A 21,739-nucleotide genomic window follows, 5' to 3' on the forward strand; every position below is an offset into this window, starting at 1 on the left:
AACGCACACAAGGCTGCCGGCCCGGACGGTATTCCTGGACGTGTGCTTAGAGCATGTGCAGAGCAGCTTGCAGGGGTCTTCACCAGACATTTTCAACCTGTCCCTCACCCAAGCAACTGTGCCAACATGTTTTAAGTCCACATCCATTGTGCCAGTACCGAAACACTCCTCCCCAATGTGCCTGAATGACTATTGCCCTGTAGCACTCACACCACACCTCCTCCATCATGCTTTGAGCGATTGGTCCTAGCACACCTCAAAGACTGCCTCCCACCCACACTGGACCCACATCAATTTGCCTACCGCAGAAATAGGAGCACAGAGGATGCAGTATGCACAGTGCTGCACTCTGCACTCACACACTTGGACAATAAAACCATATGTTCGGATGTTGTTTTTGTTGACTTCAGTTCAGCATTTAACACCGTACATTCCCTCCAAGCTGACCACAAAACTTGGAGACCTGGCATTAATACCTCCCTCTGCAACTGGATTATGGACTTTTTTGAACAACAGACCTCAGCATGTCAGGTCAGGCCACACCCACTCCACCACCATCACACTTAACACCGGCATACCACAGGGCTGTGTGCTGAGCCCATTAATTTGATACGTTTGTGGTACATTGAACACCCTATTCCAGGGCCAGCCCAAGCCCATGAAGTTTGCAGACGACACCACGGTGATTGGCCTCATCAGTGACAACGATGAGGACTGCCTACAGGGAAGAGGTACAGCACCTGGCCACATGGTGCACTGACAATAACTTGCTCCTTAACACTCAGCAAGACCAAGGAGCTCATTGTGGACTTCAGGAAGAAGAAAGGTAGCACGCATGACCCCCCATCCACATTAACGGGATGGTTGTTGAACGTGTCTCCAGCGTTCAAGTTCCTGGGAACCACCATCTCGGAGGACCTGTCCTGGACCACAAACACCTCCAGCCTGGTCAAGAAGGCTCACCAACGCCTCTTCTTCCTCAGAACACTGAAGAACCAACTGTTTTCAGCCATAGTGGTGAACTTTTACCGGTGTGTCCAGTGATGTCCTTAAGATAAGCCAGAACCAGTTTTTCAAACGACTTCATGACGACAGACGTTAGAGCCACAGGTCTGTAGTCATTAAGTCCTGTTATCTTGGGTTTCTTTGGAACGGGGATGATGGTGGAGCGTTTGAAGCAGGAGGGCACTTCACACATCTCCAGAGATCTGTTGAAGATCTGTGAAAAGATCGGGGCCAGCTGGCCAGCACAGGTTTTCAGACAGGCTGGTGTAACGCCATCTGGCCCTGGTGCTTTTCTTCTTTTCTTCTTCCTGAAGACCTGGCGCACATCATCTACACAGATTTGAAGAGCAGGAGGCGTGGAGGGGGGGATTGCAGGAGGTGTTAACAGTTGTGTAGAGAGATGTCAGAATGGGTGTGGGGTGTTTCAAATCTACAATAAAACTCATTCAGGTTGTTAGCAAGTCGTTGATTAGCCTCAGTGCAGGGGGATGGTGTCTTGTAGTTAGTGATGGCTCTCAGTTCTCTCCACACTGAAATTGAGTCGTTGGAAGTAAACTGGTCTTTCAACTTTTTAGCGTAGGTCTTTTTAGCCGCTCTAATCTCTTTGTTTAGTGTGTTCCTGGCCTGATTGTACAAGACTCTGTCCCCATTTCTTTAGGCATCCTGTTTTTGCTGTAAACCATGGCTTATCATTGTTGAATGTTAAATAAGTCATGGTAGGAATGCATATATCCTCCACAAAAACTAATATAAGATGTTACAGTCTCTGTGAGTTCGTCCAGATCGGTGGTAGCAGCTTTCAAAAACACTCCAATCAGTGAGGTCAAAACAAGCTTGTAAATCCTGCTCTGTTTCGTTGGTCCATCTCTTTACAGTCTTTACTATAGGTTTGGCAGATTTAAGTTTCTGCTTGTAGGTCGGTATAAGATGAACCAGACAGTGATCAGACAGCCCCAAAACTGCCCATGGAACAGAGTGATATGCATCCTTTATTGAGGTGTAACAGTGATCCAATATGTTACTGTCCCTGGTGGGACATGTAACATGCTGTCTGAATTTTGGCAGTTCACAGGAGAGATTGGCTTTATTAAAGTCCCCAAGAATGATTAAAACAGAGTCCTGTAACATGCTTTCTGTCTCTGTGATCTGATCAGCGAGTTTCTGTAAAGCCAGGCTTACGTGTGCTTGCGGAGGAATGTAAACACTCACCAGAATGAACGCGTGAAACTCCCACGGCGAATAGAACGGCTTGCAGTTGACAAAGAGCACTTCTAGATCTGAGAAGCACATCATCTTTAACACAGTTACATCTGTACACCACCGTTCATTGATGGAAAAGCATGTCCCACCACCGCGCGATTTCCCTGTTGATTCACCTTTTTTTGATTTGAAGGTATTTAGATCTAAAGAGCAGATGGAGCACGCTGTCCGGTATGGCGTCATTCAGCCAGGTTTCCATGAAACACAGAGCAGCAGAGTGTGAGAAATCCTTATTTGTCCGAGAGAGCAGAAGGAGTTTGTCCGTTTTGTTGGGTAGAGAGCGGAGATTTGCCAGATGGATGCTAGGCATCGGCGTTCGAAATCTGCGCTTCCTGAGTCTGACAAGTGCTCCAGCTCGTCGTCCCCATCTGTGCGTCCTGAAGCGTTTGATCAGCCCCGCTGCTCCGCCGACAACAACGTTCAGTAAAACGTCTGAATAAATGAAATCCGGTAAAAGATCTTGTGGTGTGTTCTGCCGAATGTTCAGCAGTTCTTCCCTGGTGAAACCGATTGTAAAAGATGTTGTGTTGTGTTTTTGAGTATTTTAAGTAGTTTTTCCCTGGTGAAACTGATTTTAAGCTGTGTAATTCAGATACCATCGAGAGCTATCAAGGCATTTGTAAGTTGCTTTTATCCAAAGCAACTTACAAATGAGGACAATTGAAGCAACCAGAATCAACAAAAGAGCAATGATACTAAAAGTGCTATCTCAGTTAGCTTAACACAGTACACGTAGCAATAAGTTTTTTTATTATATAATAAATAAAAAGAAAACGGATAGAATAGAAAAAGAATAAAGCAAACCAGTGTTAGATGCCTTTTTTACCTTAGAGAGGTATCATGGAATGTAATAGCAACAACATTTTTAACACAAATAAAGTGGTTATAATGTGAATATAGATTTTTTTTTATTATTAAATTGTTTTTTTTTTTAAAAATAAAGATTTTGTTATATTTAAGAAAAAACCTGTGTCCCCCAAATTCATGTCTGTGGTGTTACCACAAAAATCTCTAAACATTAGGCCACAGCTGCCCCCTAATAGATTCTACTTCCTGTTTGTAAAGGTCACTGCAGGTGCTGGTTGAACTGAGAGGTGCAAGGGGAGTACATTCTTCCTTATTAATTTTCTTAAAGTTAGCTAAATTTCTGACAATTTCATGTGTCGCACTTTATTAGTGTCTGTGGTGTTGTTGATAACTTGCAGATCTGACATATTTTAATCAAAATTCTGATAAATACATACTTATTAAGATTTCCAAAATGTCCCCTGATCTTGAAATCATCATGATGGCAGCCTCCGTTTTTAGAAAAGTCTAGATTTAAGCTGATTTGTCTGTGGTTGTCTGTTACTGTCTTTTCTGGTAACACCTCAGAGTATTTAGTTGCTTTATATATTATGTGTTTTTTTTTTTAATTCTGTGGTGTTACTTCAAAATTACATAGACATAAGTGGCTGTGTCACCAGTGTTTGATTGAAATGATTTAAAAATCAAAATGTTCTTAAGCTTTCATTTTAATCGATATATCATATTAAACTAATTTGAAATGCATAGCAATATATTTTATTAGAAAAAAACAAACAAGCGTTTTTACAAATTCTGCCTCTCATTTGCCACCCCAACTGAAGAATCGACAAACTGTACTGTATAGGATAAATCTAGGCTACCTGCTAATGGTTTCAAAGCACAATGCAAAACTGTGACATTTCATTCACAGATGCTGTTTACTCTACACCCGTAAGCGCATAGACTTAACTTGCCAACAACCCGCCAAAATAAAAGCTTGCTGATTTTAATTTTGAAAAGAAAAAATTTAAATAATCAAAGTAAAAATAATAATTAAGGCTCAAATTAAAATAACAAATTAAAAATATTAGCACTTTATTTTTAAGTTTACTATAAAATAATTGTATTTGTATTTAATACTCCCTTTTTATTTTAAAATAAAATAGTATTATCACACTTTATTATTTAGTTTATTTTATTTTTGAATTTTTATTTGCAATAATATCATCACTATTATTAATTTATTTTGTATTATTATATTTGATGGGTCACACCATGTTCCATGTGAGGACCAAACCAAATCTCCAGGTTTTCATAAGAGAACCAGGCTGAAAAACTTATGTGCTTCTCTGAATACAGGGCTGCACAATAAATCACTTGCAGGGATGTAAATTTCGTCTAACAGTTGGGGGGAGCAATAAACATATAATTTCTTAAGAGCCATTTTTGAATGGCACACAAATAATACAGCTAGAATTGTACTTGTAAGGAAATGTATACACAGAGGAAAGTCTTACTACTATTAGTGCACCAGGGAGACAGCGCTTGTATCTGTTGTAGACATTACTATCCGTCACAGTGTTGCCAAGTCCACGGTTTTCTAATGGAATTGGGCAACTTTATCACTGTTGCCGCAGGTTGAAGCGACCCCAGTGATGTGTATTTTAGCCTCGGAATGCTATTTTTAACAAGGGACCCCCTCGAAATGCGTTTAGTTTGGGCTAGTTTTGAGTAGCAATTAGGCGGATTTTGTTTTGAAAACCTGGCAACCCTTTCTGTCAAGCAGGTAACGTTATTATCGCTAACATAGTGGACTCATCGGAAAATGTCTGTGTGTGTGTGTGTGTGTGTGTGTGTGATGTAAAAGAGGAAAGCAGGCATTTGGATCAAAGCACTGTGAGGTAAAGGAGGGGAGACTCAAAATGTTTCTAAACTTAAAATGCATTTTTGCCCCATTTGCGTTTGTTATTTTAATACTTAGACTATTATTTAAAGTATAAAACATTGTTATTTACAATACACAGCATGGTTTTTAAATCATATTTTTAAGGGGGACAACCCTCAGATGGGGGGGGGGGGGGGGGGGGGGTCGGGATTTCTGCCTTTGATCACATGTGATTGTGATTTGATGTGATTTCAGATGGAGCAGCATTTAATACACAGAGCTGTAGTTCACTGTCAAACTATGCAATATCACGTTCATAATAGCAGATGAATCGCCTTCAATTATGGTTAATCAGTGCAATGGAACATGGGAAATGTAGTGACACATAACAGTCTGTGTAATGTGATTCAATATAATAAATAGGAGGGGGACCTCTGGTGGAGAGCGGACGGAAGACCGCGGACAGGATTCATGACAGTTGTGAAGAGAAGGAAAGTTATTTAGATGAAAGATCAGGATTAGAAATACATTATGTGCACAGATAAATCATTTAAACACTGCAATATTCCATAAATATAATAACTGTTAACTTTAATTTCATGGTGACTTTATGAAAGTAAACAGTAATCTTTAATCTCAGTGTAACTGCTGTAGAGTGTAATGATACTAACTCTAGTTTCTCCATCTTGAATTGTGTGTTCATCAGTAAATCACTGAGGTTTTTCACTCCAGAGTCTCCTAGTAGTTCATTCCTGCTCAGGTTCAGTTCTCTCAGGTGTGATGGGTTTGATTTCAGAGCTGAAGTCAGGATGAGACACTGTTCCTCTGTAATACTGCATCTACACAGACTGAAGACAGAGAGAGAAAACACAATGAATCAGACACGTTATGTTCATGTATGAGTTAAATTAATCATTAGAAAACACCATACAGTGTAATAAATAAAATGTTGCTAAAACTTGAAAACAAAATAAATAAATAATTACACAGCCATAAACTAAAACAAAAACAAAACTAGGATTTGAGGATATTAGTTACTTTTCAAGTCTGGAGAATCTTTAGTCAGACCAAAAAAAAAAAAAAAAGGTTTGTGATGTGTAATGTAATTAAAGATACAGGATCAACTATAGAAGCATTTTAAAATAACATTAAAATGTAGATATTGAGTTTAAATGTAACAAATCAAGAAAATTCTGTTCATAAATGAAAATTTACTTCAAGACATTTTAAGATTGTAGTTTACAGTCAACAAGTACAACATTTTGTGATCATATTTTGTTCTTATTGTGATGCATGTCTGAGTGAAACAGCTTTTTTAAAAACCTGCAGGTTGGGAATTCATTTTTGATGAAAAGCTGATAATTGTTTGCTATTGCTCTGATCTCATGTGACTTGACAGGTTTTCCCACCTTCACATCATCAGACGAAGAGATGTTTTTATAAGGGAAAGTGATAGTTATTTTCATTAAAGATCACATTCATTTTAGGAAATAAATTATGTACCCTGATAAATCAATCTCACTGTAACTGCTGTAGAGTATAATGATACTAACTGTAGTTTCTTCAGCTTGAATTGTGTGTTCATCAGTAAATCACTGAGGTTTTTCACTCCAGAGTCTCCTAGTTTATTCCTGCTCAGGTTCAGTTCTCTCAGGTGTGATGGGTTTGATTTCAGAGCTGAAGTCACAGCAGAACAACCTTCATCTGTCATATAACAGCGGCTTAACCTACATTGAGAGAAAGAGAGAATATAGAAGAAAACTATTTAATAAAGTCACAATGTCTTGATAAAACAAAAAACAGAGGAAGAGTGTGTGAACACCTTTGGATCATTTTCCACAATTTGGTCTTCAAAACAGAAAAACAAATAAGTTGATCAGCTTTGCTACACAGATTCAACTTTGCACATCTAAATAAAACTGTAGGTTTATCTGTGGGTGTAGATGTGAAGTACAGTGATATTTCTCTGAAACAGGTAAGACTGAAAAAGCAATGCCTGGACAGTATAAAGCCCAGTCTGGACCGGTTCTGTTCAGTTGTGTTAGACACAACGTCACGCTACTCCATCATTTCACCAACAAAGAAGTTAGCAGAAAACTAAGTAAGGGATAATGTACATCCAGCCGGTTGTTCTCGCAGAATAAACCCGACAGGGTGATCAGGACCCCGACCCGAAGCGGAGGGGTCTTGTATCAGCCTGAAGGGGTTTATTTTTAGCCGTTTATTTGTGCAACCCCTCTCTCCCGGGTCCTCGCCACCACACCTGGTGGCCTCCGTTACATTCACATGCTTTGTTAATGATTTAAATCCGAAAGCATCAATGTTTTACAATAATAAGTGATGCATTGATCATAATGAATTAATTTATCAGGATTGAAAATTAGTCACACAGATATAAAGTGGTATGAACGGTTATTTCACAAAAAAAAGAGGACACATTGCCTACTTATTCAGTCGAGTCTGTTTCTGTTTATTTGAAGTCACAGTATACATAACATTTAGAAAGAATCATCATTTCTGTATCTTTCCATTAAAAATACAACCTGAGTAGCAGAGGGAGCTCCCGAACAAACACCATTATTAGGCTTTTTTTTGACATAGTTTTCATACACATCACAACCGTCACTTCCTGTTTGTTGCTGCCGTATGCCTCTAGTTTGAGCTCTGTCACGTTATTTTTCTATAGTTTATTTTTTATTGTTGAAATCTATTTTATACACCATCAATTTCATTTCTATAACATGTGAATATATCCTCTATCGTATTCTACAACAAAAACAGAGCGCCTTATCACTAGTTTTATTTTGATTTCCCGTGTCTGCTAGTAGCTTATAGTCCATTAGCATCACCAGCGTGGTTGTCGCTAAACCCGCGTGCATCACTAATACTCTATTCACACACATTACAATTGCTTTACTCACTGTTATTTGCTTTAATGGCGGATGTTTGTCTACCTTTGAGTGCAGGTGACGACACGTTCGAGCTGCATTCGGTGCTGCTCGAGCTGGAGGCCGTGGAGAAGCAGATTCAGGTCCTGGAGCAGAGGCAGGCCCAGCTGAGAGAGCGGAGAGCCGTGCTGGAAACCTCCTGGGCTGACACTCTCAAGTCCAGGGTAAGTATACAGTGTGCTGCTAACAGTCCCACCACTTCCACCCCGTGTGTTTCTCTGCACAGGCCCGGTGCATCCAGGACGCGATCTGCCCAGATGTCCTTCACTCCGGCGCCGGAACACCACGCGCAGATACCCGCGATCCTGAAGGCCGACGAGAGCCCCAGAGCGGTCGTGCTTCACGCCGGGGTTAACAACACCACGCAGTGGCAGACGGAGACACTGAAGAGGGACTTCAGGAGCCTGATCGAGATGGTTCGCAGCACGATGCCCGCGGCGACGATCATCGTGTCAGGACCACTGCCCACGTATCGACGAAGACACGAGGTTCAGTAGACTTTTTGCTCTAAATGAATGGTTATTGTCATGGTGTAAAGAACAGAAACTGCTCTTTTTTAATAATTGGAATCTTTTCTGGGAGCGTCCTAGGCTTTTTCGCGCTGATGGCCTGCACCCCAGCAGAGTCGGAGCGGATCTCCTCTCGGACAACATCTCCAGACTCTACGCTCCATTTGACTAGTGTTACGAATGAGGTCAAATCTCTAGTCAAGAGGATTTCAAAACCCATTCATAACAATAATCAGGGAGCCGATCAACAGACTCCCTGGAGTCCCCGCTCTCACTCCCAAGGCTTCAAAACACCAAAAACACTCTTTAAAGTGAAAAAGTGAATTTATTAAACAAAAGTAGATAAGGAGCAACATAAGCTTCAGGAGGGGGGAAGAGCCAAAACAAATAAAACAAAGCTAACTCATTTTAGAGATACTAACCTAGAATTAAAAGAAACTAAACAAAAGTACAAAAGCTTCCCTCCCTAATTATCATAACCAGGAGAGAAAACGAATAATAAAAAAAAGGCACCCACCTCCCTACCATGCTCCAATTAGGTAAGGATCAGGATGTAACAAAAAGAGTCATAACATAGCAAAAAGATAGTGGTTTACAACAAAGGTCTCATAACAAACAGTTAACAAACACTATGGGCACCATACTACATAGAAAAACACATCTGTCTATCAGTCAAGGAAGCCATGAGAGCGGGGAGCCGTAGATCCATGGTTCAGGAGACTTAAATACAGCGCCAATCACTCCAGTCACCAATCAGGGCACTCGTTAGCAGCTCCACCTGTGAGTCATTGCAGTGAGAGTAACAAAAGAGGGAGGAAGAAAAACACGCCAGGGAAAACTAGACCACAAATACACATCTTCCCCATAAACACACACAACCTACTACACTCCCACGTAACACTAGTAAGCCAATTCTCAAATAACTGCTATGATGGCTTTTGTTCTACCCGCTTAAATGTCAGAAGTACTTGCAACTTATAATCTATTAAGACTGTGTCTGTTCCCCGAAAAGTGAGGTCAAAATATAAATTTAATGTAGGATCTAGAAAAAATCTTATCGTGATTAAACCAGAAAAACGTAAAATAAATGAAAAAAAACAATTTTTAAAGTTTGGGCTCATAAACATTAGATCACTCACACCCAAAGCAGTTATTGTAAATGAAATGATCACAGATAATAGTTTTGATCTACTCTGCTTGAGTGAAACCTGGCTAAAAACTAAATGATTATATTGGTCTAAATGAGTCTACTCCACCAACACTACTGTTATAAACATGAGCCCCGTCAGACTGGTCGTGGGGGAGGTGTTGCAACAATATATAGTGATATTCTCAATGTTACCCAGAAAACAGGATACAGGTTTAAATCATTCGAAATACTTCTGCTTACACTGTCAGATATGCAAAATAAATCTATTGTATCTCTTTCTCTGGCTACTGTGTATAGACCACCAGGGCCATATACAGTATTCCTAAAAGAATTTGGAGATTTCCTCTCAGACCTGTTGGTTACCGCTGATAAAACGCTAATTTTCGGAGATTTTAACATTCATGTTGATAATACAAGTGATGCATTAGGACTTGCGTTTACTGACTTATTAAACTGTTTTGGAGTAAAGCAAAATGTCACCGGGCCCACTCATCATTTTAATCATACGCTAGATTTAATTATATTGCATGGAATCGATCTTACTGACATAGATATCGTACCTCAAAGTGATGATGTTACTGACCATTTCCTTGTAGCGTGCATTCTGCGTATTGATGATAATAACTATATATCTTCGCGTTATCATCCAGGCAGAACTATTGTTCCAGCCACCAAAGACAGATTCACAAATAACCTGCCTGATTTATTTCAACTGCTCTGTGTACCCATAAATACACATGAACTAGACAAAATGACTGGCAACATGGGCACTATCTTCTCTAATACATTAGAAGCTGTTGCCCCCATCAAATTGTAAAAGGTTAGAGAAAAACGTACTGTGCCATGGTACAACAGTAATACCCACGCTCTCAAGAAAGAAACTCGTAGTCTTGAGCGCAAATGGAGAAAACCTAACTTGGAAGTTTTTAGAATTGCATGGAAAAACAGTATGTCCAGCTATAGACAGGCTCTAAAAAACTGCCAGGGCCGAGCATATCCACAAACTCATAGAAAACAACCAAAACAATCCAAGGTTTTTATTTAGCACAGTGGCTAGATTAACAAATAACCAGACGCCACCTGATTTAAATATTCCCTCACAGTTAGATAGTAATGACTTTATGAATTTCTTCACTGATAAAATAGATAACATCAGAAATACAATAACAAATGTAGATTCTACAGCGTCTAATACTTTAGTTTTATCCATTGCACCCAAAGATAAACTGCAGTGCTTTACAACTATAGGACAGGAAGAGCTAAATAAACTTATCATCACTGCAACTAAACCAACAACATGTTTATTAGATCCTGTACCCACTAAATTACTGAAAGAGTTGTTACCTGTAGCAGAAGAACCTCTTCTCAATATTATTAACTCGTCGTTATCCTTAGGTCACGTCCCAAAACCATTCAAGCTGGCGGTTATTAAGCCTCTTATTAAGAAACCACAACTAGATCCTAGTGAACTGGCAAATTACAGACCCATTTCAAATCTTCCATTTATGTCTGAAATTTTAGAAAAAGTTGTGTCTGCTCAATTGTGCTCCTACCTGCAAAAAAATTATCTTTATGAAGAATTTAAGTCGGGTTTCAGGCCCCATCATAGCACAGAAACTGCACTTGTTAAAATTACAAATGACTTGCTTCTTGCGTCAGACCAGAGCTGCATCTCATTGCTAGTTTTACTTGATCTTAGTGCTGCGTTCGACACCATAGATCACGACATACTCATAGATAGATTACAAAACTATACAGGTATTTAAGGGCAGGCTTTAAGATGGTTTAGATCCTACCTGCCCGACCGGTACCACTTTGTTTATTTAAATGGGGAGTCATCTCATTTATAACCAGTAAAATATGGAGTGCCACAAGGATCTGTCCTAGGTCCTCTGCTATTTTCAATATACATGTTGCCCCTTGGTAATATCATTAGAAAAATACGGGATTAGTTTTCCACTGTTATGCTGATGATACTCAACTATATATCTCAACAAAACCAGGTGAAACTTCAAAATTATCTAAGCTAACAGAGTGTGTTAAAAATGTAAAAGATTGGATGACCAATAATTTTCTCCTATTAAATTCAGATAAGACAGAGATATTACTTATTGGACCAAAAAACATTACACAGAATCTCGTAGATTAAAATTTGCAATTAGACGGATGTACTGTTACTTCCTCTACTGTCAAAAATCTGGGTGTTATATTAGACAGTAACTTGTCTTTTGAAAATCATATTTCCCATGTTACAAAAACAGCATTCTTCCATCTTAGAAACATTGCCAAGCTACGAAACATGTTACCTGTTTCTGATGCAGAAAAATCTAGTTCATGTGTTCATGACCTCTAGACTGGACTATTGTAATGCACTGCTAGGTGGTTGTCCTGCATCCTCAATAAACAAGCTACAGGTAGTCCAAAATGCAGCGGCTAGAGTCCTTACCAGGTCAAGAAAATATGATCATATTACCCCAATTTTACAGTCTCTGCACTGGCTACCTATTAAGTTCCTTATCAGTTACAAAATATTATTACTTACTTATAAGGCCCTTAATGGTTTAGCTCCTGTGTACCTAACTAGTCTTCTACCACGCTAATACCCATCACGCTCCCTAAGGTCACAAAACGCTGGACTTTTGATAGTACCTAGCATAGCAAAGTCCACTAAAGGAGGTAGAGCTTTTTTCGCATTTGGCTCCCAAACTCTGGAATAGCCTTCCTGATAATGTTCGGGGTTCAGACACACTTCCTCTGTTTAAATCTAGATTAAAAACACACCTCTTTGGCCAAGCATTCAAATAATGCATCTCATAATTTTGGACTGCAGTTATATCTGATCAAATGCGCATTATTATTCTTTAGCTTGGGTTAAACTAATTATACATTTTACTTGGTTGGAACAGCAGCTAAGCTAATTGCAGTATGCCTCTATTTGTTTCTCTGTTTTTGCCACGGGATTGACATCCCGTGGTAACTAGGATTTACACAAGCTCCAGTCTGGATCCAGAACACCTGAGAAGAGATGATGCCAACCCCTCAGAGGACCTCAGATGATGCTAACCCAGAGACAACATACAGAAACTACCGCATTTTGCTATAAGTTTGATTGCATAATTGCTGTTAATTGTGTTAATCGTCTGTTTGTTTACGTCTTTTATTGATTTTTCTGAACATTTCTGCCGTATGCACATAAACTGACAGTCGTCACTGATAAGCTACTACTAAATATTGTAGAAACTTAATTTTCTGTAAAGTTGCTTTGCAATGATTTGTATCATAAAAAGCGCTATACAAATAAACTTGAATTGAATTGAATTTAATTGAACATATGCGGAGCGTAGATAAGACGAGACTTAGGACAGATAAAACATGTTACTAAATAATACACTATTGTGATCGCCTGAATGAGAGGCTGAGGTCTGATTTCTTCAAGCGGTCATATTTACCATGTTTACTATGGTAATGTTAATGGCTAGCATGCATAGTCTTTATCGCTTATAAATATTTTGGCCTTCCCAGGTGGAAAAGACGTAGTATTAAATGCATTAAAAATATACTTGAAATTCAAGTAGTATGTTTATAATACATTTGTATTCCCAACATCCTTATTTGAAGTGCATTAAAAATATACTGAATTGCATTTTAATATATTTCTAAAAAGTATATTAGAAGTACTTTTGTATTAAATATATGCTTAGTTATACTTCTAAGAAATATGCTAAACCCAAGCATAGCCTACTTTTAATATATTTCTTAAAAGTATACTAGAAATACTTTGGTAATAAATATATACTTAATTACACTTTTAAGGAATATGCTAAACACAAGCACACTATTAGTATATTCCTAAAAAGTATTGTAAAAATACTATGTTATTAAATATATTCTTAGTTACACTTTTAAGGAACATACTAAACACAAGCATACTTTTAGTGACTTTTTAGTGTATTTATAGAAAACACTTGTTACCCTACTTAGAGTATATTTTATGTGTACTTTGTGTAAGAACATATGCTAATAAGTTTACACATTTAGTGGGTTCTTAATGTACTTTGTAACCATGTATTTAAAAAAAAAGCGTTTGTGTTTAAATTCAAACCACACACTGACTAAACCTGATTGGTTCCAGAGCCTTTGAACGGTTCTGATTGGTTCGTATGATAATGAGCTTCGTATGATAAGAGAGCTTCGTTCATCAATTATGATGTGTGTGCAAATGTCCCATGAATGTGAATATAAGTCTTAATTTAAACAGTTATATTATATAGATCGATCGTGTCTCTTTAGGTCACTTGGAGGAAACCACGCTGACTTTTTTTTTTCCTCGACTTTTGCGATTAACTTTTTGAAACGTGAACATCTTTGGTGAATCGTCCAGACATAAACCTCTCAGATTTCATTAAAATATCTCCGGTTTTCTTTCGAAGATGAACGAAAGTATTAGATGGTTTGGAGCATCTTAAGGGTGAGTGATGACAGAATTCAAATTGTTTTGGGGGAACTATTAAATGAATTAGAAAATATAGTGATATGGTCTTATTTTTACAAGCTTCTGCAAGCGTGTATGGCGTCTGGCTTTTGAAAGCTCACTGTGACTTCCGGTAAGATTTGTATTTAATTAACGTTATTCTTCGGTGCCAGTCCTGTTTTTGACACATGCATTGGCAGAAAAAAAAGTCATTATCCATAACGTACAACATTAACATTATTTTTTGCAAAATGAAATTTTGTATTTCTGATTTCCTGAATAATTTGGCTTCTTTGTAATGGGGTTAATCAGAATCAGAATCAGAATGAGCTTTATTGCCAGGTATGTTTACACATACGAGGAATTTGTTTTCGTGACAGAAGCTCCGCAGTGCAACAGAATGATGGCGACACAACAAAAAACACATAATAAAAGAATAAAAAATACAAATAAGTAGATAGTGAATGACAATATACAAATGACAATTGTAGGCAGGTATATTACAAAATGCAGTTATGTATGTACATGTATATTATGTGCAAAATTTAAGTGTATACTGTGTTTTGTGTTAGTTAGTTTATGTGTTTGTAAATATAAATAGTGTTGTGTGTTCCACAGTTATTATCAAGTGTTCATTAGATGGATTGCCTGAGGGAAGAAACTGTTTCTGTGTCTGGTCGTTCTGGTGCTCAGGGCTCTGTAGCATTGATCAGATGGCAACAGTTCAAAGAAGAAATGTGCTGGATGTGAGGGGTCCAGAGTGATTTTGCCAATCCTTTTGCTCATTCTGGATGAGTACAGTTCTTGAATAGAAGGGAGGGTTGTACCGATGATTCGCTCAGCGATTCGGACTACCCTCTGTAGTCTTCTGAGGTCAGATTTGGTAGCTGAGCTGAACCAGACAGTTACTGAAGTGCAGAGGATGGATTCAATGATGGCAGAGTAGAACTGTTTCAGCAGCTCTCAGCTGGCGAAGGAACTACAACCTCTGCTGGGCCTTTTTCACAATGGAGTCAATGTGAATGTCCCACTTCAGGTCCTGAGAGATTGTGGTGCCCAGGAACCTGAATGATTCCACTGCAGTCACAGTGCTGTTCATGATGGTGAGTGGGGGGAGAGCAGTGGGGTTTCTCCTGAAGTCCACGATCATCTCCTCTGTTTTGAGGATGTTAAGCTCCAGGTTGTTGAAACTGCACCAGACAGCCAGCTCTTTAACCTCCTGTCTGTAAGCAGACTCGTCACCGTCCTGAATGAGGCAGATGAGTCTGGTGTGGTCTACAAAATTCAGGAGCTTGACAGAGGAGTCCTTAGATGTGCAATCATTGGTGTACAGGGAGAAGAGAAGTGAGGAGAGAACGCAGCCCTGGGGAGCTCCAGTGCTGATTGTACGGGTGTTAGATGTGTGTTTTCCCAGCCTCAGTAGATGCTGCCTGTCTGTCAGGAAGCTGTTTATCCACTGACAGATGGAGTTGGGCATGGAGAGCTGAGTTAGTTTGGGCAGGAGAAGGTTTGGAATGATAGTGTTAAAGGCAGAGCTGAAGTCCACAAACAGGATCCTCACATAATTCCCTGGTCTGTCTAGGTGTTGCAGAACATAATGCAGTCCAATGTTTACTGCATCGTCCACAGACCTGTTTGCTCTGTAGGCAAACTGAAGAGGATCCAGCAAGGGTCCAGTAATGTCCTCCAGGTGGGCCAGCACAAGTTTTTCAAATGACTTCATGACCACAGATGTCAAAGCCACAGGCCTGTAGTCATTTAGTCCTGTAATTTTGGATTTCTTTGGGATGGGGATGATGGTGGAGCGTTTGGAGCATGAAGGGACTTCACACAGCTCCAGTGATCTGTTGAAGATCTGTGTGAAGATGGGGGCCAGCTGGTCAGCACAGGATTTCAGACAAGCTGGTGTAACACAATCTGGGCCTGGTGCCTTTTTCCTTTTCTGCTTCCGGAAGACCTGGCGCACCGCATCCTCGCTTATCTGTATTGCAGGTGTGGGGGAGAGGGGGGTTGCAGGAGTCAGGTATGGTGAGGAGCAGTTGTTTGGAGAGGTGTTCAGGATGGGTTGCAAGAGTTGTGAATGGTGTGAACGGTTGTTTGGAGAGGTGTTCAGGGCGGGTTGCAAGAGTTGTGAATGGTGTGAACGGTTGTTTGGAGAGGTGTTCAGGGCAGGTAATGGGTGTTCTTTCAAACCTGCCGTAAAACACATTCAGATCGTCTGCCAGTTGTTGATTCACCACAGTGCTGGGGGATGGTGTCTTGTAGTTGATGATCTCTTTCAGACTTTTCCACACAGATGCTGAGTCGTTGGAAGTGAACTGAGTCCTTATTTTTCCAGAATAATTCCTCTTTGCCACTTTGATCTCCTTTTCCAGTGTGTATTTAGTCTGTTTATACAAGACATTGTCCCCCTTCCTGTAAGCATCTTCTTTGACCTGACGGAGCTGTCTGAGTTTTGCAGTGAACCACGGTTTGTCATTGTTGTAAAGTTAGATGAGTCCTGGTAGGAATACTCATATCCTCACAGAAACTGATATATGATGTTACAGTCTCTGTGAGCTCGTCCAGATCGGTGCCAGCTGCTTCAAAAACACTCCAATCAGTGAGGTCAAAACAAGATTGTAAATCCTGCTCTGCTTCATTAGTCCATCTTTTTACAGTCCTTAATACAGGTTTAGCTGATTTTAGTTTCTGCCTGTAGGTCGGTATAAGATGAACCAAACAGTGATCAGAATGTCCCAAAGCTGCCCGTGACAGAGTGATATGCATCCTTTATTGTGGTGTAACAGTGGTCCGATATAATACTGTCTCTGGTGGAACATGTGATGTGCTGTCTGTATTTTGGCAGTTCACGGGAGAGATTGGCTTTATTAAAGTCCCCGAGAATGATTAAAACAGAGTCCGGGTGTTGTTGTTCTGTCTCTGTGATCTGATCAGTTTCTGTTAAGCCAGGCTTATGTGCACTTGCGAAGGAATGTAAACACTCACCAGAATGAACGAGTGAAACTCCCGCGGCGAATAGAATGGCTTGCAGTTAATGAATAATGTTTCTAGATCTGAACAGCACATCTTATTTAACACTGTTACATCTGTACTCCACCTTTTGTTGATGTAAAAGCATGTCCCGGCACCGCGCGATTTCCCCATTGATTCTGCGTCGCGGTCCGCTCTGAACAGCTGAAAGCCTGGCAGATGGAGCGCACTGTTTGGAATGGTGTCGTTTAGCCAAGTTTCTGTGAAACACAGGGCAGCAGAGTGTGGGAAATCCTTATTTGTCCAGGAGAGCAGAAGGAGTTCGTCCATTTTGTTGTGTAGAGAGTGGAGATTTGCCAGATGGATGCTAGGCAACGGCGTTCGAAATCTGCGTTTTCTGAGTCTCACGAGCGCGCCAGCACTTTTCCCCCGTCTTAGCGTCCTGTAGTGTGTGATCAGTGCAGCTGCTCCGCCGACAAGAATGTCCAGCAAAACATCAGAATAGAATAAAAAAAAAAAATATCTAGGCATTTGGTTGGATTCATCCCTGTCATTCATTACACACATCAATAACCTTCAAACAAAAGTCAAAGCTAGGCTAGCCTTTCTTTTCTGCAATAAAGCTTCCTTTACTTATGCTATCAAATGCACCCTTGTTAAGATGACAGTACTGCCAATTTTGGATTATTGGTGATATTATCTACAGAATGGCACCAAACACAGCCCTAAAAAAACTTGACACGATTTATCATTCAGCCATCGGTTTTGCCACTAATGCACCCTTTCACACTCATCACTGTGAACATCTATTCATTTCTAAATACCACTTAGGCCACGTCCACATGAAGCCGGTGCATTCCCTATTAAATAATTTTTTGTGTTAGTTCTGAGTAGTATAATTAAGTATCTGCGTACACACGAAACCACTGAAAAAACCGACTGAAAACGTGGTAGTATATATGCCAGACCAGTATGGGGCGCTGTAATTCTGCCACAGATATACACTATACACGGAGAAGAAGACTTTGAGCATGCGCATAACCTTGCGCGCTGTATACGAACCAAGAAGAAGAAGACGAAGATGGCGAATGCAACAACTTCAAGAGCAAGAGCAAGAGTAGAGTCTTTCGTATGGACTGACGATGAAGTCGAACTACTACTTAGAGTCACACTCGACTACAAGTCCACTAAGCTCCAAGAAAACGTTGACTGGGAGTCGTGTCACTCTAAATATTGTGATATAACGGACGGGTTTCAGGCACAGGATCCGAGGGAGCTAACCGAGAAGGATTTCCCTCACGATGCTAGCATGGTCTCAAAAGTCCAAGTCACCGCAAAGTTGAAAAATATACGCAGCAAATACAGGCATGCGGTTAACACAGGGCATCGAAGTGGGTAAAGGACGGATAGTACTCATATTTTATGAGCTTTGCGAGGAGATCTGGGGTGGGTCGCCTGCTACACGCTCCATCGACACCGGCATCGAGACAGGTGACCTGGAAGAGTCGTCTACATCGACATCGACAGTGGAGCTGCCTTCCGATTCTCCAAACTCCACTGAATCCCTCGACTGTCTTCCATCTGCGGTTGTAAAGCAGCGCCGGGATTTGCTCCAGGTAAATTTGCTCCAGGTTTTATGATTTCAAGCTTATGAGTTAAACTTAAATGAATAGTCCACCTCAAAGTTGAAAATTGTATCATCAACTACTCACCCTCATGTTGTTTCAAACCTGTATGAATTTCTTTCTTCTGCTGAACACAAAGAAAGTTATTTTGAAGAATGTCGGTAACCAGACAGTTATGGAAGTCATTGGGTACCAACACCAACAACTGTCTGGTTACCGACATTCTTCAAAATAACTTTCTTTTGTGCTCAGCAGAAGACAGAAATTCATACAGGTTTGAAACAAAATGAGGGTGAGTAAATTATGACACAATTTTCCACTTTGAGGTGAACTATTCCTTTAATTTTAGTTCAATTTAATGCATTTGTTTAAATGTACAGGTCCTTCTCAAAAAATTAGCATATTGTGAAAAAGTTCATTATTTTCCCATAATGTAACATGATAAAAATTAAAACTTTCATATATTTTTAGATTCATTGCACAACCAACTGAAATATTTCAGGTCTTTTATTGTTTTAATACTGATGATTTGGCATACAGCTCATGAAAACCCAAAATTACCCTATCTCAAAAAATTAGCATATCATGAAAAGGGTTCTCTAAACGAGCTATTAACCTAATCATCTGAATCAACCTAATTAACTCTAAACACCTGCAAAAGATTCCTGAGGCTTTTAAAAACTCCCAGCCTGGTTCATTACTCAAAACTGCAATCAAAAAAAAAAGCTTCTGCAGCACGAACACAATCATGTAGTCCGCCATTATTGTTGTTGCTGTTACGTGTGACGCAGCCGACACGTGATGTGATGACATCATCGTTTCACAAAATATACGGATTGGCTGTACACACGAAACCGCAAGGGTGTCGTTTTCAGATTTATCCACTTTAGGACCCGGTTTCAAAAAATATCGGTTTCAGTCTCCCAAAACGCCGGATCTGTGTGGACGAAACGCCAATACGATAAAAAATTTATACGTATACAGTGATACGCGTCTCTGTGTGGACGGGCCCTTATATAAACTGGGCTGGCCCTCCCTTCATACCCGGCGACTCCATCATTGGTTTCTCTTCATATACAAGACAATCCTGGGCAAGACACCTCTCTATCTGTCATCTCTTCTTCATGCCGTTCATAAGACCTATTTCACAAGATCAAGTAATTTGATTAAATGTAGTACCCCTCCTACTTCTACTACTTTTGGACATAATGCCTTCTGCTTTGCAGCAGTATATGACTGGAACATACCACAAAATACCCTGAAACTTACATCTCTGATACCAATCTCCACCTTTAAGCAGAACCTTCAAAATTATATAATTGACTCTTGTTCCTGATGACAATCATGAAACATATTTATATACACATACTTAAGCATTTTACTGTTTTTCTTTATCTCTTTTTTTTTGTCGTCTATCTTTTTTAATTCAATTGCTTGTTTTATGTGTCATGTGTTTGACTATGTACAGTTGTACAGTATGTTCCTATTTATTTCTGTAGCCCCTTGGCCAGGTCATGTTTGTAAATGAGAAGTGGTTCTCAAACAGTTTATCTGGATAAATAAAGGAATAATAAAAAAAAAAGATGTGTGGTGCCAAATGTCCAGCAATTCGTCCCTGGTGAAACTGATTGCAGGAATATAACTAAAGACAGGACAAACTAACAAAAACACAAAAACAATTGCAGAGCACGTCACGGAGGCAGCCATCCTGTATCGGGATATATATATATATGTGTGTGTGTGTGTGTGTGTGTGTGTGTGTGTGTGTGTGTGTGTGTGTGTGTAATTTTTTATAGAGAGCAATGTTGTAGTGTTTTGGTACTGGTATAATGGTGACTGTTTTGAAGTAGATGGGGACCAAGTAGAGCTTGAAAATGTGTGTGAAGACATCAGCTAGCTGTTCTGTGCACTGAGTCAGGAAGACCATCAGGGTCTGACACTTTATGTGCATTCACCTGCTCAGGTAGATTATTTCTTTTTATGGGGTGCCAACTTCACGAGGTTGTGGTGTGGTGATTGGTTTTGATGTGGTTGTGTGTTTTTATGTTGGGATGAAGTTTTATGTGCTTCTGTGTTTATACGATCAAAACAAGCACTGGTTGGTGGTCAATGTTTTTAAATTAGTCTTGAATCCTCAGTTTGTAGTCAGTTAACATGATCACATTCAGCAGTCATAGCAGAAGTTAGAGACAAAATTTAAAAGTACATTCAAAAGTTGAATGAATCTATTCTAAGAAGACTGGAAGCTGTATTAAAGGCAAACGTTGGTAAGCACATTAATAAAACACTGGCTATTTCTAATGTGTTCACATTATTTTCTCCAAAAAATAATTAAAATTTCTTTTGAAGTTGGAGGAGAAAAGTGTTGGGAGTTTTAAGACATACCCCGTTGTACACAGAGTATGCATGCGCATCGCAGAGCTAGACAAGACGAGCAAAAAGTGTATAAATTTTATTTATTTTTTTAAAGAAAATGACCGATCGTTTTGTTATATAAATTGCGACTGATAAATTATTTGCGACTGAAGAAAGGGAGACATGAACATCTTGGATGACATGGGTGTGAGTAAGTTATCAGGATATTTTTATTCTGAAAGTGGAGTAATTCTTTTAAAATCTTGCCGTCATGTACTCTGAAGCTAACTGTAGCATGCAAAATACGTATTTAGCTCACTCCGCGCAGCTTACAGGTCTCTATCTAACAGCAATATCTGTTCACTCGCAATTGTCTAGAAATGTATGGATGAATAGTGAATAACGTAGACATTTATTTCTTGTATTTCTTGTGGGTGATTGAGTTTTAGGTTAGTGTACAAACTGCAGTGCTTTATCAATACGTTTCTGCATTGGGCTAACATGTATAACATGGCTGTTTGGGTGTTTACCACCGTGCTGTGGGCTCAGTAATGGTGATGGGCGTTCTGTTGTTGACCTGCGTATGTTTCTGCATTAAGTATACCATGGCTGTTTATGTGTTTACCACCGAGCTGTGGACGAGTGGCGCAAAGGAGGAGTTTGGAAAAAAATAATCATTAAACGAATCGTTTGGGAGTCATTGAGCAAAAAGGGAAAAAATAAATGCATATTTTAAGACAATGAAAGTGTTTTTTGACCTTGCATGCATGTC

The 21,739-nt window shown here is 39.6% G+C and overlaps 1 pseudogene; it reads left to right on the plus strand.

The window, feature by feature from the left end:
• Positions 1-21,739, plus strand: part of LOC109073071 — a 325,399-nt pseudogene that overhangs the window by 127,487 nt on the left and 176,173 nt on the right.

Source organism: Cyprinus carpio, chromosome A4 (genome assembly GCF_018340385.1).
Source record: "Cyprinus carpio isolate SPL01 chromosome A4, ASM1834038v1, whole genome shotgun sequence".
NCBI lineage: Eukaryota > Metazoa > Chordata > Actinopteri > Cypriniformes > Cyprinidae > Cyprinus > Cyprinus carpio.